Source organism: Dama dama, chromosome 16 (genome assembly GCF_033118175.1).
Source record: "Dama dama isolate Ldn47 chromosome 16, ASM3311817v1, whole genome shotgun sequence".
NCBI lineage: Eukaryota > Metazoa > Chordata > Mammalia > Artiodactyla > Cervidae > Dama > Dama dama.
In genome coordinates this window covers 22,812,103-22,830,234 of record NC_083696.1, presented here as the reverse complement: position 1 = coordinate 22,830,234, position 18,132 = coordinate 22,812,103, and the positions used below count along the sequence as shown (strand labels likewise).

Below are 18,132 nucleotides of genomic sequence, written 5' to 3'. Positions count from 1 at the left end.
CGTGAGTGCTGTCAGGGTCCCAGTGCAGGGGGAGCACGGTCCTGGTGGAGGGGGAGCCAGCCTGGACTGAGAGCGGTCAGTGTCTCAGTTCCCTCCTGTCTGGAATGAAGGGCCAGAGTCTCGGAAACTCGGAGGATTCACCGGGTTGACATTTGCACAGCTCCAAGAGCCCTGCCTGGCGTCTGGCCCAGGATTCCCACCCTCTCCTCTGCTGCCCGGTGCCCACCTGGGCACCTGCAGGTGTGGCTAACGCCCATAACTGTGCTCAGACTTGACCCTCAGAAGGTGCTCACAAGCTAGCCTGAGCCCCTCGCTGTGTCTGGCATGCAATGACTCAGGTGTCCCGAGCAGGGACCTGACGGTGGCAGTGGGCCTGGGGCCCAGAGGGAAGCTGTGGCCGTGGGGGCGGCAGCGTCCTGAGCCTGTGACGGCTGGGATCGTAAGGAAGTGCCTCTGTGGGAAGTGGCACCCACACTGCCCAGGGCCATCTGTCTAGACCTCGTCCTCCTGTGTGGTCACGGGGAAAGCAGAAGTGCCTGGGTGAGGCTGGCCTGCAGCCAGCTTTGCAGACGAGGGAAGAACCCGTTCCCAGGACCAGGGATCATGCCACTTCTGTCTGAGGTCAGCCCACCAGGCACACTCTCCCACCCCAGGGGGCAGCAACCCACCCCGAGGGACCCAGTGGGTCCGCCTGTCGGACCCTCCACGGTGAACATTTGCCCCCTTAGAGTTCCTGCTCCATGTCCCGCAGCGTGAGGAGAGCAGCAGTCAGGTGGACCTCCTTGGGGGCGATGGTCATCAGGGGTCCCCACTGGACAAGAAAGGCCAGACCCTGCATCTCTCATGCTCACGGGGAGCCCAGCACCTTGCCCAGGCCTTGGGTCGGTCTTAGCAGGGGGCGCCCGAGGAGGATGTTCTGTGGCGGAAGGCACGGCCAGCTGGCCACAAACCAGGGCCAGTTCTGCAGGAAGTGAGGCCTCCCAGCTGTGTCACCTTCCACAGAACGGGGATGTTTGATGTGTGCTCACAGCCCTGCTTTCTATCAGCTGAGCAAGTCGGACGGTCAGAAAAGAGATTAGTGAAGCACGATTATTCACACTGACTCAGCCCTTAAAATCACATGCATCTTACCCAAGGATTCTGAAATGTGAGAAAACTGAGCCCTTTCCTCCGGCCGACGCTGTTCCAGACCCATATTTGGGGGCCGCTTCCTTTCATCCCTGCATCCTGTCTCCGCATCCTGTGTCTCTGGATGAGGACGCTCAGCCTGTGTGAGGTAGCGAGTGTGGGCAGTGCCCAGAGGCCATTCCCTGACCAGGGGCCTGGCATAACCACCGCCTGGCGTAACCATGCTGAGGAAGGTGCCCTGCCCCTGGGCCCAGTCATTCTGGGCCAAGATGCTGTCCTCCCCAGAGACAGGGTGGCAGAACCCTAGAGGGAGCGGAACTGGCGGCCTACCTTGTGTGGTTTAAGAATGTCCTAGAATATCTCTGGGGCTTCCCGGTTGGCTCTGTGGTAAAGAATCCACCAGCCAATGCAGGAGACAAGCAAATTTAACCCCTGAGTCAGGAGGATCCTCTGGAGGAGGAAATGGCCACCCACTTCAGTACTCTTGCCTGGAGAATCCCACGGACAGAGGAGCCCAATGGGGTCCATGGAGTCGCAAGAGTCGGGCACGATTGAGCGACTAAACAACAACAACCAAATGTCTTTTAGATTTTTCAGTTAATTTTGGTTCGCATGGATTGGGAGGATAGACCTCCTGGCTAGAGACCCCTCTCTCAGCCTCTGTTCCTGCTTCATTTCTAACCTCCCCCCTAGCTGTGGTCTCAGGGCAGAGGTGCCTCCTGGGGGCTGCAGGACAGAGTGAGGCAGATTAACCCCTCAGCTGGGGTTTTCCACCTGGAAGGTGACAGCCTGATGGTGACGCACCAGCTGCCACTTCTCTGCGTCTCACAAGCTCTGAATCATCTGGAACGTGACTCAGGGTTCAGAAAGGGATGCCCCGCCCACTGTGGAATTCCATCTGCTGGAAAAACAGGGCCTTTGCGGGCCCCGGGGGCCACTAGGCTGGGCTCTGGGCAGGTTGAAGGTTAACAGAACTGGGGTCCGGCCAGCAGTGGCTTGTGATGGTCTGTTCCCCGTGGCGGCTGCAGAGTCAAATCCTCACTGTGACTTGGACTCAAGCTCACGCTGGGAATTCTAGCAGAGGTGACTCCCAGGCACCTTCCTGCCGTCCGGAGGGGCACAGGCCTTTTCTAATCTGGCCATCTAGCTGGGCTCCATACCCTTCTGACCTTCCTGGCAGTTTCCAAAGCACCTTGCGTTCAGACAGACAGAGGCCCCTTGGTCCACCATTGCCTGGCTGTAGCTGGTGTGGTTTGAACGTGGTTCAAAGGCAGCGGAGTTCTCAAAATAACAAGCTTTACCACAAGGTGCTCAGCTAAGTCCAGGGCCGAGTTGACGTTCCTGTAAGTCTCCTTGAAGGGGTGTGGAAGCCAGCGAATCAGACTCAGAGGTCTGTGCAGATGGTGTGTGCACAAATTCCTGAGGTGGAATTGGACCTGAGATGATGGGGTGATGACTGTTCCTTTGTGTCCTGCCAGGGTGAGGTGACCTGGGCCTTCACGGAGCTTTTGCAGAACAATGTGGGTTCCCTGACGGGTTTGCCAAGCCGGGAGGGATGGCCAAGTCCAGGGAGGCAGCAAGGCTGAAAGGACAGAGCCTTATGTTGGCTCCAGCCCTTGCCCATTCAATCTGGATGATGGCCTGTGGTCAAGCTGGCCTCACTTCGTACTTCTGCTGTATATTTTTAAGGAATCACTAGATATGAAACAAAGAGAGTGGCATTTTGTGGTTTTGGACTTAAAAAAGAAATCCCCATTTGGGCCCAGGCTTGGTGAGGCTCCCAAGCCAGTTCCTCTTGCCTCGGCAGAGACCTTCTTGTCCTTCTGCAGCCAGGTTGGGTCTGGGGGCCCCGTGCAGGACGAGAGGAGTCCAGTCTCCTGGTGCAACCACAGGTGCTTCCTTCCATGGGGACACTTGGAGGGGGCCGTGACCACCTAGGGGTCAGCCCTGCCCTGCATGCAGTCCTCCACCTACCCCAGATTCCAGATGATTCTTTCTGGGCAGGTTCTGTGACATCTTCACCGAATGGTGAAGGGAAGGAACCACTGTTTCTGAAGTGCTCGCTGTGGGGCTGGGATGGCCCCTCGTCTCTGCCTCAAGCTCCTGGAGAAGGAAGGGTGGGAGCTGCTGGCTCCAGGGCAGAAGGGGCATCATCTCTAGCTGGAGACACAGGGCTTCCCCAGAGCCGTCTCTGCCCTGCTCTGACACACCCTCCCAGAGCCCAGGAGGTGCTGACAAGGCCTCTGGGTGCTGCGAGATCCTGAAGGGAGGGAGTCCCAGCTCTGATCGTGGCTCCAGACCAGTTATTGCATTTTTTTGAGTCTGTTTCTCCTCCACAGCAGCAACACAAAGCCTGTCTCCCCAGGGTTCGCTGGGGACTAGGTCACTGCCACTCCCAGAGACAGCAGGAGGCCACGAGGCTGGTGGTGTCCCGTATCCAATGCCAAGTCTCTTGCCCCACAGGCCCCCCCAGGTGGCCAGTGTTTATGATCAGGCATGTGCACACTCCACGGAGTTGCCCACGGGGGATGTGGTTCCCTGACTCACTCACAGTGGTGAGGGTCTAATGCCCTGGGTTACTCACAGCGCACTCACAGCAAAGCGCAGTAGAAATCTCCATTGTGAGCAATGCTGGCAGAATCTGTCAGGAGTGCCTGTACTACTCTTCTGACCACCATCTCACCTTGGCCTTTTGGTAGGATGTTCATTATTCCTATTGCTTATAATTCTTCACAACACCCAGTAAGTGAATCTCAGCCAAATCCAGCCATCCATCTCTCTGAGGGCACTTTTCAGGCTGCCCTGGCCCATGAGCCAAACTGTAGTGACCACCGGGATTTGGGGGGATGAGTGTGGTAGAAATGCTTCCAGTGGGGTGCAGCTGGGATGTGTGGAGCACAAAGGCAGGATCACCCTGGGGAAGGCAGGCAGTGTGGTGGCGTTTCTGCTGGTTCTCAGCCCCTGAAATCACGCAGACTCTGGGGACTCATGGAGCTCCTGCCAGAATGTCTGGGGCGGGTCTGGACTGTGCGCTCTCTAAGCCCTGAAGGAGGGTGGGAGGGGTGTGGCCTGAAGGGGGCCCTGGGTGGCGCCATGGCATATCTTGTGAACAGAGGGTAGAGGTCACTCTGGGGCAGCCAAGTCCAATTGTGAAAGAAAGTGTGGGCCCCTTTCCAAGGTCACTGGACCAAATCTCTGTAACTGACCAAACCCCATAGCAGCTGTTGCTCTGAGCCTCGCAGTTCCCTGACCCCATATTAGGTAAAATAGCAATGCTGTTGCCCACCCTGGAGCATCCCAATCAGTCTAATGCCTCCATTCCAGTAGGAATTTTCTCTGGAAAATTCCAGGGAATTTTGGGGTGGGGAGTGAGGCTATAAAAATTGGCTACTGGCCTTCAAAGGGGGTCAGCTCTCCCTTGAGCCAGCCCGATGTTCTAACAGCACTAATGAACTCTATTCTCTTCTCATTCTGCCTTATGTCTGGAAATTCTTCCCAGCCCCGCGCATGGACCTCGGCAGAAAGGACGTGATGGAGTTTGGAGTTAGAGGATGCACCCAGAGTTTAGAGCTTTTCAGGTTCATGGATGTGGGCTTGGTAGTAAAAGCTGGTGTCACGACAGTGTGTTTTAGAAAGAGAAGCTTTCAGTCTGGGCCGGCTAGATCACAGAGTAGACCACTGTGGGGATTGGTGTTGGCTTGAGGAACCCGCTTTCCCCCGACACTTGTTTCTGCTACAAGGTGACTGTGTGTGGCTGTGAGGTTCTGGTGGATCTCTGCCCGCACTGAGGGGTGTCCCCACCTGTATCACAACAGTGCAGTGTTCTTTTGTTTCTGTGTTAACATTGATTCGGTGTAGCATGCACTGTATGTACTACAGTATACTCCTGTGGTGGGCACGTGTTAAATTCCTCATTCATGCAGCTTCCTAAGCAGAGTAGCTGAGGGGTTGGGGGGGTTGGTAAAGGAGTAGGTGAGTAGGTGGGGGACTGAGGGAGTAGTGGGAATGGGGGAGTGAGGTGGAGGGGCTGAGGGAGAGGCTGAGGGGAGTGGAGAGGCTGGGGGAGAGGCTGAGGGGAGTGGAGAGGCTGGGGGAGTGGAGAGGCTGAGGGGAGTGGAGAGGCTGGGGGAGTGGCTGAGGGGAGTGGAGAGGCTGGGGGAGTAGCTGAGGGGAATGGAGAGGCTGGGGGAGTAGCTGAGGGGAGTGGAGAGGCTGAGGGAGTGGCTGAGGGGAGTGGAGAGGCTGGGGGAGTGGCTGAGGGGAGTGGAGAGGCTGGGGGAGTGGCTGAGGGGAGTGGAGAGGCTGGGGGAGTGGCTGAGGGGAGTGGAGAGGCTGAGGGAGTAGCTGAGGGGAATGGAGAGGCTGGGGGAGTAGCTGAGGGGAGTGGAGAGGCTGAGGGAGTGGCTGAGGGGAGTGGAGAGGCTGGGGGAGTAGCTGAGGGGAGTGGAGAGGCTGAGGGAGTAGCTGAGGGGAATGGAGAGGCTGGGGGAGTAGCTGAGGGGAGTGGAGAGGCTGAGGGAGTGGCTGAGGGGAGTGGAGAGGCTGAGGGAGTAGCTGAGGGGAGTGGAGAGGCTGAGGGAGTAGCTGAGGGGAGTGGAGAGGCTGAGGGAGTAGCTGAGGGGAGTGGAGAGGCTGAGGGAGTGGCTGAGGGGAGTGGAGAGGCTGGGGGAGTAGCTGAGGGGAGTGGAGAGGCTGGGGGAGTAGCTGAGTGGAGTGGAGAGGCTGGGGGCGTGGCTGAGTGGAGTGGAGAGGCTGGGGGAGTAGCTGAGGGGAGTGGAGAGGCTGGGGGAGTGGCTGAGGGGAGTGGAGAGGCTGGGGGAGTGGCTGAGGGGAGTGGAGAGGCTGAGGGAGTGGCTGAGGGGAGTGGAGAGGCTGGGGGAGTAGCTGAGGGGAGTGGAGGGGCTGGGGGAGTGGCTGAGGGGAGTGGAGGGGCTGGGGGAGTGGCTGAGGGGAGTGGAGAGGCTGGGGGAGTAGCTGAGGGGAGTGGAGAGGCTGGGGGAGTAGCTGAGGGGAGTGGAGAGGATGGGGGAGTAGCTGAGGGGAGTGGAGAGGCTGAGGGAGTGGCTGAGGGGAGTGGAGAGGCTGGGGGAGTAGCTGAGGGGAGTGGAGAGGCTGGGGGAGTGGCTGAGGGGAGTGGAGGGGCTGGGGGAGTGGCTGAGGGGAGTGGAGAGGCTGGGGGAGTAGCTGAGGGGAGTGGAGAGGCTGGGGGAGTAGCTGAGGGGAGTGGAGAGGCTGGGGGAGTAGCTGAGGGGAGTGGAGAGGCTGGGGGAGTAGCTGAGGGGAGTGGAGAGGCTGAGGGAGTGGCTGAGGGGAGTGGAGAGGCTGGGGGAGTGGCTGAGGGGAGTGGAGAGGCTGGGGGAGTAGCTGAGGGGAGTGGAGAGGCTGGGGGAGTGGCTGAGGGGAGTGGAGAGGCTGAGGGAGTAGCTGAGGGGAGTGGAGAGGCTGGGGGAGTGGCTGAGGGGAGTGGAGAGGCTGAGGGAGTGGCTGAGGGGAGTGGAGAGGCTGGGGGAGTAGCTGAGGGGAGTGGAGAGGCTGGGGGAGTAGCTGAGGGGAGTGGAGAGGCTGAGGGAGTGGCTGAGGGGAGTGGAGAGGCTGAGGGAGTAGCTGAGGGGAGTGGAGGGGCTGGGGGAGTGGCTGAGGGGAGTGGAGAGGCTGGGGGAGTAGCTGAGGGGAGTGGAGAGGCTGGGGGAGTAGCTGAGGGGAGTGGAGAGGCTGGGGGAGTAGCTGAGAAGCAGGGTAGTGACTTTTCTAGGTCACACAGTTGCGAAGTGGCAGCACCAGGCCTGAACCTGGGCAGGCTGGCCTCAGAGTCTAGACTCTGGCCCCCACACTTTGCAGCCTTCCCCATTAGGGGGAGAATAAACATGAGCTGAATTAAGGCATTTAGTTGCCTTGAAAGAAGTACAAAAAATGCTCTAGATGTTGACTGTGTTTAATAGCATAGAAAACACACCTTTTCAAAAACAGCTTAACTAATAGAAAACTGAGAAGTGAGTCAAATGAATATAAGTCATGCAAGTTTCGTGCAGTATTTCCCAGTAGAAGGAAACAAAGGTGGTGAATAAGTTCTGAGCCTGTTTCCTGCCCCACCCCCACTGGCCCCTCCACCGTATTGGTTAAGGGCTGAGTCTTTTCCCGGTGTTCTCAGGTGGCCCCTGACCTCTGCAGATAGATGCTGCCTTCTAGAAAGAAAGCCTTCTTGATCAAGTTTTGCTGGTTGTTAAAAATCAGTCTTTAAAAAATAACCAAAAATATCAGTCTTTAAAAGTGAGTTTTATGTGGGAAATTGACAAACGATTTGAATGTCCAGCATTATCATATTTAACTATGCAACATGCAACAGTGCTGGGGAAGCCTGCGACAGGTAGGATGGGGCACAGTTCCTGCTGGGCCGCTCTCTCCTCCCCTCCCCCCTCCCCTCCTCCCTCCTCTCCCCTCTCCTCCTCCCACCTGGCAGCCTGACCGCCCACAGGTCCCTTGTTCTTTCTTGAATTCCAGTCTCTGTTCCTCTTGCCGCATGGCTGCCAGCCTCCCCCTCCCACTTCCCAGGGCCCTTCAGCTGAGGCTGGGATCTGGGGCACTCACCTGCAGCGAAATGCTTTCCTCTATCTGAGTTTTCTTAGGATAAACATTGCCAACAAAATGTCCAAAACATCGGAGAGGCTGGAGATAATGTCAGGTCTGCTACTGTTCTTGAAAACGTCCATTATGATGAAGTGCATTTAGTAAATTTCAAAAAGGAACTCATGTTTTTAATAGTTCTAATAACTTGTGTTTTGAAATTGCCACAAATGTTTTCTTCTTCGACTTTTTATTTTCCAAGTTTTTCACATTTAATACATTTTACTTTTAATATCAGATTTTAAATATTTTAATTAGGAACCATGTGGTAGGAATTCAAATAGTACTGAAGAATACACATCATCAAAAATGAAATACACCCAGAACTTCCCTGGTGGTCCAGTGGCTAAGACTCTGCACTCCCAATGCAGGAGGCATACTATAACACTGTTGGGAACCTTAATTTTTACTGAACTAAGTATCTTGAACATCATTTCATCTCAGTGACCTCTTTATTTTTTAATAGCTGCATATCCTGCAGATGTGCCATAGCTCATACACAAATCAGCTTACACATATGTAGTACATATACATGTTTATACATACAAACACATACATATATGCACACATGCACATGAACCGATGGACCATGGACTTCTGGGTATTTCTAGAGTTTTCCTGTCAGCAGTCTCATACTTGGGCATCTTGTACATGTGAGGGTGTGCCCAGCTGAATTCCAGGTAGAAAACTGCTGGGTCGGAGGGTCTGGACCTAGAATCTTGGCGGGTGTCACCCCGTGGCCCCATTGCGTGTGAACGTTGCCCCTAGAGACGGCGTGTGAGTGAAGTGCCTGGGCACCTCCAGGGTGGGCTTCTGGGCTGAAGTGAGGAAGTTCAGCAGATGAGGCTCGAGGCTCGTCCCCATCCACAACCATCAGAAGCAGGGGTCCTGCTCCCGGGAGAGTGTGGCCGTGGCCCCAGGCACACCCAGGCACTGAGCTCTCAATTTCCCGTGACAGGAGGAGGCTGTCAGAGCCCTGATTGAGGGGGTGTGGGAAATGTGCTTACACATGGTGGGGGCCAAACCCTAATATTTTTGTGGTTGTCCCAAAAGTTCGTTCGGATTTTTGCATAAAATGTTACAGAAAAACCCAAATAAACTTTTTGGCCTACCCAATGTATCTCACAAGGTAGGTAATTAGCAAGTTAGGAATAATTGGTTCTGCTTCACAGGTAGGGAGAGTCCTACCTGATAGTTTCACAACTGTTTCCTAGCCGCTAGACACTGTTTCAAGCTCTTCATATAGATTACTCATGGATCTTCACAACAACCAAATGAGATAGGTACTATTATTAGACCTACTTTCTGGATGAGGAAACAGAAGAGCAGAAAAGTCCAGTAACTTCCCCAAGGACATACAGCTGGGAAATGGAGACGCCAGACCTGGAACAAGGCCATTTTCACCATAGAGTCCTATGCCTGGCATGTACCTGTGTCTTCTCCATGCGCTAAAGAGAACACTGGATTACTGCTGAGGCAAGGGGCCTTCAGAAGGTGAGATCACGTTGGCAGAATGTAGGCAAGATGCATGCAAGACAAAGACCCCCTTCACCGGGGCTCTGTGCTATTGTTATGAACAGTCTTGAGACAGCTGCCTTCAGGGCATGGACACTGGGGCTCCCACACCCTCCTACAGGGTTGGAGGTGTGGTGTTGGGGGGGTGAAGGTCAAGTTTCTCCTGCCAGTGTGAGAGGGAAACATTTCTCTCCTGATTTATTTCATTCCTCTCTTCTGCAAATGGACTGGGCATTATGTGAATTATAAGCACATATGCAGAGTCAGGGGAACTTCCCCGGTGGCTCAGCGGTAAAGAATACACCTGCAGTGCAGGAGACATTGAAGACACAGGGTCGATCCCTGGGTCGGGAAGCGGGTGGCAACACACTCCAGTATTCTTGCCTGGAGAATCCCGTGGCCAGAGGAGCCTGGCCGGCTACAGTCCACGGGGTCCCACAGAGTCAGACACTGAAGTGACTGAGCAGGCACACACATGCATAGTCAGAGGAGATGCATAATTAGAATGATAAGGGTTAGAGAAAGAGACTCACAGACTTAGCAAATGAACTTATGGTTGCCAGGGGGAAGGGACAGTTAGGGAGTTTGGGAAGGTCTTGTACATACTGCTGTATTTAAAATGGATAACCAACAAGGACCTACTGTATAGCACATGGAACTCTGCTCAGGATTATGTGTCAGCCTGGATGAGAGGAAGTTTGGGGGAGAATGGAGACATGTGTATGTATGGCTGAGTCCCTTTGCTCTTCACCTCAACCCACAACATTGTTAATCAGCTACACCCCAATACAAAGTAAAAAGTTTCAAGTTTGGGGGAGGACAAGAATGATGTGGTTAGTAATTGCATACAGAGCTTGTCTTTTGCCTTCTTCAGAGTGGTGATAATTAATTATAGCCTGTGGGTTTTATGTTGGGAGAAGAGAAAAATTGCTGTGGTAAAGGGTGCAGACGACGGGGGCCCCATGGGGCCTCGCGGTTGACTGGGCCGTTAGTGAGTGTTTTCACTCAGGAACATGGGGGCTAGAAGCTGTTTGACAGAGGGGAGATAGGGAGACTTGGCCTGAAGGTGGATAATGAGGGTGCCGGCATCCAAGTGCATTGTGTGAGGTGATTAAGATACACACACCCACCCACACCTACCCTCGCCTGCTTTCTTTCATCTGTTGCTCAATACTGTGAAATTAGAGTGAATATGATACGCGACTTGTCCTCCAACCACAGAACAAGCAGCTCTGGGCTTCTGTTTACTGAAATGACAAAGACTTACTGTAGAAGAGAGAAGTTTTTCGGTTTTATAATTCTTGGTATTCACGTTGTTTACCTAAACCTCTTACTTACGGGTGACTCGCTTTCTTGTTCCCTGAAGTGTCTTCAGCGGTCCCCAGGTGGCTGCTATGCCCCGCCTGCCCGCGTGATAGGAAAGCCCCGTGTGAACAGGTAAATCCCAAGGTTCATTGCGTTTGCCCACCACCTGTCCATCAGTTGTGCCAGCCCCTCCCCCAGCATTTAAACAGGGGATGTAGGTTCCCTGTCTTGGATGGATATAACTGTGTCCAGGGGTACTTCCCTGCTAGCTCATCTGAAGATATTTTTGCTTGTAAATCGGCCATCAGAAGCAGCCGCTGGTATAGGAAAGACCCAGACCCAGTGGTAGGCAGCAGAGCACAGTGGGGCTGGGTGAATCCCAATCATCTCTGCTTGTCACTTTGAGGTCTCATCTGCTGACCCAAGCTGTTGAGCACCAGAGGGGGCCCTGGGTGGCCCTGGAAATCATGTGTCCTGGGTGGATATGTAAGAGAGGGATACAAACTGATCTCTGTGCTGCAGACTTGATGGTCCCACTCCCCGGGGGCTGTGTGGGAGAGATGAGACAGTAACCGCTTTTCCAGGGAGCATCTCCGACTTCTCAGCTGTCTTAAGAAAAATGGCAGGAATTGTATCAACCCTTAAAGCAAAAGAAAAAAATAATTCCCACCATACGCATTGCTAGGGTTTGATTCTGAGGTTTAAAAAATATGTTGGATCATTTGCAGTCATAGAGGGGTCAGCATCCATGTAATCAGCCTCTAAACCTTCTTTAATCCTACACGGTGACCTTTGGTTTTGCAATTCTGATTCTCTTTATCTGAGAGTCAGTGATCTTATTGGATTTGAGGATTCCTATTTTGAGGGCTCCATCCTGCACTGGGAAGGGGTAATGTATAATATAGAGACTGGCTACACAGCTGTGGAAATTCTGCTGTTTTGGCTTAAAAACAATGAAAAGCAAAGAAAAAAATGAATTAAAGGGATCCTTTAGGAAATCATTTTCTTGTAAATATGTTCTCTGTATCTGTTTTTCCTTCATTGCCTGGTGCCTTTGGATTTCAATGAAGATGAGTTCTAAAGAATACATATCTGAAGTCAGTAGACAATAGATAATACTTTTTTGATTGATGGACTCTCAGCTGACAGTGACTCTGGCTCATATTTGAATGGCTTGTTCTGCAGGGAAGTGGTGGTGGTCAGTGGCTGGGGACCAGATCTGAACATGGGTGACTGAGAGGCTGTACTTCCTTTGTTCATGGGCGAGTGACTGCACACTCCCTCCCTCCTGCCAGCATGGTGCACAAATGCCAAGCCGTCCTGGGTCAGAGAATTAGCTGCGGGGGTCCGGAAGTGAAGGCAGGAGTTTCTTTTTGGGGCCTTTTCAGAAATACTGTTGAGTTTCTGTGGATAGTTGAAGTGTTTAAATATTCTTGTTTCCCATTATTTTCAGAGCCAAGATTTCTGAAGACTTCTAGAAACGATTGGGAAGTTTCGAGAAGGCACAAGATACAGGTAAAATCCCCTTTGTTTCTCAATATATCTTGCAGTTTAGCCAAGTTAACACCTTATAGAAGCCTCAGTGGGATCCAGCTGGAGGTTGGTCCTCCTGTGAGATGTTAGGGGCAAAGATCTGGACTTGGCCACTGCCCCTTGGGGCTGGCTTAAGGGGAAGCCCCCAGGGCAGTAGGGGCACTGCCTCTCTTTTCTCTCCTCCCCCTGCCCCAGCCGCCTTTTCACCCTGTGCTCCTTCCCCTGCCCCCTTTCTGAAATGCAGTCCCCTGGTCTAGGCATTGAAAGGCCCTATCTTCTTTTTTGGGAGTACAGGGAAGCTTCCCTGGTATCTCCGTGGTAAAGAATCTGCCTGCCACTCAGGAATGTGGGTTCCATCCCTGGGTCAAGAAAGAGCCCCTGGAGAAGGAAATGGCAACCACTCCAGTATTCTTGCCTGGAGAATCCCATGGACAGAGGAGCCTAGCGGGCTACAGTCCACGGGGTCGCAAAGTCAGACACAATTGAGCACACACCCACGTGGGGGTCATCATGAGGTCTGGTGTGAAAAGAGCACTTTCTGTGTCATCTGCCGTGAAATCGAGTCATTTTGTGATCAGTCTTAATTTTTGTTGATAAATACATGGTCAGCCATGTACCTCTAGCTTTAGAGGACAGAGATATGCCAGTTTAATTGGTAAAAACAAAAGGCAAGCCCTCGCGTCCCTTTCTTCCTGTTATGCTACTCATGTATTGTGGATGAGCAAGTAGGGTTGTCATTTCCTCTGGCTTTTCGATACACCTGCTGCCAGGATGGTCCTTGGTATCTGCCATGCGTGGCAATTGAGAGAACCGGTTGTGCCAGCTTGGGGGCCAGTTTTAATGAACACAGCTTCTCCTCTAGGGACACTTTGCACTTTCTGTGTGTATTGGCTGGTTATGTACGTGCACATTTTAAATTATTTGCTCTATTGGGCCAGAGCTCTGTAGTTTGTTAGAGTTTTTCTTTCTGTAGTTGTTAGGAGTGTGTGTTTGTGTTCAGTGTGTGCTCACTCGTGTCTGACTTTTCGTGACCCCATGGTCTGTAGCCCATCAGACTCCTCTGATCATGGGATTTCCCAGGCAAGAATACAGGAGTGGGTTACCGTTTCCTCCTCTGGGGGATCTTCCCAGCCCAGAGATCAAACCTGCATCTCCTGTGGCTGCTGCATTGTCAGGTGGATTCTTTACCACTGAGCCATCTGGGAAGCCCAGTTACTAGGAATAATTGCACTTATTAGGAATTCTAGTCCCAGGCATTTATAAGTATTTTTTTCCAAGTATTTCCCCATAGATTGTCTTTTGTTTGCTGGACACTTTGTTTTAAAGAAAGATTTTGGGACACAGGAAAATTGAAAGTAAGAGTGTTTCCTCTGTTCAGTACTACATTGAGTTGTTGGAGAATTCCAATGTAAAGGCCTAAGAGGATGGAGTCTCTTGTTACTTTTACCTTGTGGTCTGTTATAATAATAGCACGAAGTATATGCAGGAAAAAGAAGTCACTTTTCATTTTTATGTAAATGTAAAAAGGTCAAAGGAATGGCAGGAATAGATTCCTGTTACTTTTACCTTGTGGTCATAAAAAGCATGCAAGAGAAGAAGCCACTTCTCATTTTTATGTAAGTGCAAAAAAGGGCAAAAAAAAAATGGCAAGAGTAAACACCAAGAAATGGGCTGGGTTGTGGAATGTTACACACAGCTCCACAGGTTAATGTTCTCCATATAATATATTCTCACTGACTTGAATATAGTATAGAGGAGACATAAAAATTTAATATATTAAGTTTTTGCAAAGCAGTATAAAGTGTAATTCATTGTTTTGAAAGCAAACATAAAATGTGAGTCCCCTGGCCGTTCCCCCTCCCCAGAGATAATCAGTGTTAACTCTTGGACGTGTGTCTGTGTCCATATGAGTGTATGTGCACCTGTGTGTCTGTGGCCATGCCTGCGTCCTTTTGTATGTTTCCGTGGGTACCTGTCCCTGGAGGAGGGCATGGCAACGCACTCCAGTACTCTTGCCTGGAGAGTCCCCATGGACAGAGGAGTTGCCTGGCTCCAGCCCACGGGGTCGCAAAGAGTCGGACATGACTGAGCGACTCAGCACAGCCCAGCACAGACTGGGCATCTGTGTCCCTGGGTGTGTCCTTTTGTGTGTGTCTTTTGTGCGTATCTGTATGTGTGTGAGTGGACCGGTGCTTCCTGCCTGGACACATACGGGTCTCCCTGGCCTGCTGCTCTATGCCTGTCTTTCCACACGGTCGAGATGCCGTGTGCTTTCTGGCAGTTCCGATGGAGCCGCCTCAGTGCCCTGCACATGTCTCTTAACCAGCCCCCACGGAGGCGCATCCCTCCAGATGCCCTTGTGCTCTCAGGGTGGTGGGCCTATCCTCGTCCATGTAGCTCTGCACACTGGGTTGGTCCATAGGATTGCTGCCCAAGAATCACTAGGAAGTCGGAGCCATCTGGAAATTCAGAATTGTCGTCAGAAATCCTCCACCTCACCAGCACCCCTGAAAACTGAAAGCGTTAGTTGTTTAGTCATGTCCCACTGTTCGCGACCCCATGGACTGTCGCCTGCCAGGTTCCTCTGTCCATGGGATTCTCCAGTCAAGAATCCTGGAATGGGTTGCCATGGTCTTCTTCAGGGGATCTTCCCAACCCAGAGATCGAACCCGGGTCTCCCGCATTGCAGGCAGATTCTTTACCATCTGAGCCACCAGGGAAGCCCCACCAGCATCCTCTAACTGCAATCTTTTGAAGTAATTTCTCTCTGCCTCATGGGGGAATGTTTAGGTGTTTTATTTAAGTTACATTTCTTTATTAGTAGAATTAAGAACCCTTGGAGTTACTTTTGAAGGTAGGAAAGTCTTATATGATTAGGAGAAAATTAAGAATGCAAATAAATTACGTTTTAAGGCAGAACTTTTCAACAGTGTCATTTATCTAAGTTTGCTCTCTCTGTAGGTCTAAATGAGGACTGAAGCACCAGATTTAGTGGTATTTCAAATATCTCCCGGTGCACACAGCATCCTTTGACCCCTGGGGAAACAAGCCTAGGAGCATATCTTGTGCCGAGCTCCCCATGGTGTCAGCAACCCTGAAGGACACACATTCCTCCCCAGATGCAGGCCGACCAGTAAAGTCAGGCCAGGGGAGGGGGTTATCTTCTTTTTGCCAGTGTTAAACTATCTGGGCTCAGAGACAGGTGCACATGCTATGCTTGGGCACCGCACACCTTCCAAAGAGACAGTCCACGTGTGAAGTATAGAATGGTGTTGCACAGGTGGTTGGTCCCTCCCCCAACGGGCCCCTCTGCTGTGGGATCCCCGCAGCCCTGCACCCACCCTGCATCTGCCCTTCTCAGCACTTGCCCATCACCACTGCTGATTGATTGCTGATTAATTGATTGCTTTGGACATCTGTCACCCTGCTGCCGTGTCTCATTCCTGGCTCCCATGCAGCACGTGTGTGGCACACCCGTGCCTGGGTTGAGGTGAGAGAATAAGGAAGGTTTCAGGCATGTGGGGACATCCTGACAAGCTTGTTTGCCCCTGGGAAGTGGCTAGAGGGGAAAGCCTGTGTCCTGGACACTCTTCCACTGGGGAAGGGGAATGGGGGGGTTCCAGCAAGACTCAGCTCCAAGACTGCATGGCCTCTGCAGCTAAAGTGCTGCTCCCGCCATCCATTCTAAGTTCTGGGGAAACTGAAGTTGAATCAGTAAACTGTCTGTTGTGTGTGTGAACAGAGAACTTCTGAACCTGTTTTTGATACCTGAAGGGGCAAGGCCATTTGGCAAGGGGGTGACATCAGCGACACAGCCAGGAGTGGGGGAGGAGAGCATTGAGGGCAGGGAGGGGAGGAGGGGGCACAGCCTGGGGCTGGCCTAAGGGCTGGACTGGGGAGGGGAGCCCGGCGGGGGGTACAGCCTGGTGATGGGGATGTTGGGCTTGGCACCAGCACTGGCAGGGCATGGTTTTGGGCTGGCTCTTGGGTTCTCTGCCCCTGGCTGGGGAGGGGAAGATATGGTCAAGTGTGTGTCTTTCCACTGTCCTGGCCACAGGGCCTGGAGGGTAAGTGGGGCTTCGCCTGCCCTGTGGGGTGGGGCAAACCCCACAGACGAGAAGCCTGAGCAGGCTCCCCCGCAGTTGTCCACAGTGGTCACCCGGGCTCCCTTCATGGGTTCCCTGGGGATGCCAGTGAGGGCACTTTGAACATTGGTTTAGCATTCTGTAGCTGACGGAGCACTGACACTTTACATGTGGTGGCGAGTGGTGTCCTCTCTGTGACCCTACAGACAGCTGATCCCGGGAAGGGAAGACAAGGTGCAGTGTGGGCAGGATAGACCTCAGACAACACCCTTGGCCCATGGTTCCTGCCTGGTAGGACCCTAGCCTTCAGTCACTGGGCACATCTGGGAACACAGTGCTAGATCAGGACTTGTGTGCTGCACATACTGCGTAGGCGTGCATGTACACACATGCACACACATGCACACACAGGCATGCATGAACAGACACACATGCACACATCTACTCAGATGCACACACCTAAAGGTATATAGATGCATGAATGAACCTGAATAAATATAGGTACGTGTATGTACATAGTACACGGAGTGCATACACTTACAGACGCACACACAGCACATACATGCACATATATACTCTGATACACACATGCATGTGTATACATGTGTGCACACACATACATGCACAGACGTGTGCATGATTTCCTGAAACAGCCCTTAGCCTGTTTTTCTCTGTCCCACCCGCTGACATGATTCATAGTCACTCGGGTGGAAGGCTGCTGTGTGACAGACACTGACAGGACCCTGAGGGATGGGCTCAGAGACCCCTTGGGGTTCCATTCTCCTGACATTTAAAGTGGGGTCGTGCACTCCGGCTGCAGCAGCACAATTACGTGCAGGTAATGGATGTGACATTGTTTTGACCTTGTCTTTCTAATGGGCTCCTGTCTCAGTGTGACACTTGGACATGGGGGAGGCCAAGTGTGCACTCCAGAGCCTCGGCTCCCAGCAGAAACACCCACAGAAGCCGGCAGGATGGGCGCTTGGTCCAGTTGTATCCATTTGAACATTAAGACTTTGATTCTTTATGCAGCATCCTGTCAGCAGTCTCAGAGTCCGTGTCCCTGGTTGAGTGCACCGTGGCTGTGTGTCTGTGTGCATGTGCCCTGTGCTTTGCTTAGCACTTAAAAATTGTACAGAACAATGCATGCTTGTTGAAAAAGAGCAAACATCAAACCCTTTCAATATCATAAAGTAAAACATTTGGTCCCCACACTCCCTCCCCCAAGAGGAGTCAGCTGTGTGTGACGTGGACCCTCCTGACCTTTGGCTGTTCATGTGGGTTTTTTTAAAGGCCATCTAGGGACACGAGGCAGGTGGCCCTTGTTGTTGTTGTGAGTCGCTCAGTCATTTCCAACTCTTTGCAGCTCCACATATCCAGAAATGGCTAGGACCGAAAGGTGAAGGGAAAATGAAATGGCGGAGGCTGGACAGAAGGTCAGCCAAGTCCATGTGCTTGGGTTTAATCTGAGGGAGAAACATTCCACGTAGGGAAATGATATGCTCTGATTTACATTAAAAACATTATTCTGGCTGCTGCTTCTGTTTGGTAAATGTGTTACAAAGAGGTTGTATCTGTTTGTAATTATATACAACTGCTGGCAACAGATCTAGAAGAAAAAAACAGTAATTTAAAAAGCTTAATAATTTATTATCAAGTCTAGAGGTAGGCAGAAGAAAGCAGGTGTAAAGTCTTTGGTATGTTGTGAGGGTCCTCAGTTTTCTGAATTTCTACTTGGCTGTTCTTAGAATGAGATTCTTATCTTCATGTACCTTCATGTTCACAAGGTGGCTGGCAGAGTTCCAGCCATCAGGTTTGAGTTCCAGGCAGCAAAAGGAGGAAAGGCTGAAGCCAAAAAAAAAAAACACCAAAATAAACCTGAGTCAGCCTCCTTTAAAAAACTTTCCTGGAATTCCTACCTTCTCTAACTTCTGTTCACAGTTCT

The 18,132-nt window shown here is 52.1% G+C and overlaps 1 protein-coding gene across 3 annotated transcripts in view; it reads left to right on the top strand.

Moving 5' to 3' along the window:
* The window catches only part of SEMA4D (semaphorin 4D), a 120,123-nt gene that overhangs the window by 72,565 nt on the left and 29,426 nt on the right, over window positions 1-18,132 (top strand). For 2 of the 3 annotated variants that reach the window (XM_061163555.1, XM_061163556.1), the window contains one exon: window positions 12,023-12,084. The gene's annotated coding sequence lies outside the window, so the exon portion shown is untranslated. Of the gene's footprint in view, window positions 1-9,221; window positions 9,244-12,022; window positions 12,085-18,132 lie in introns of those variants that run through there. The other variant, XM_061163557.1, reaches the window with a different exon arrangement.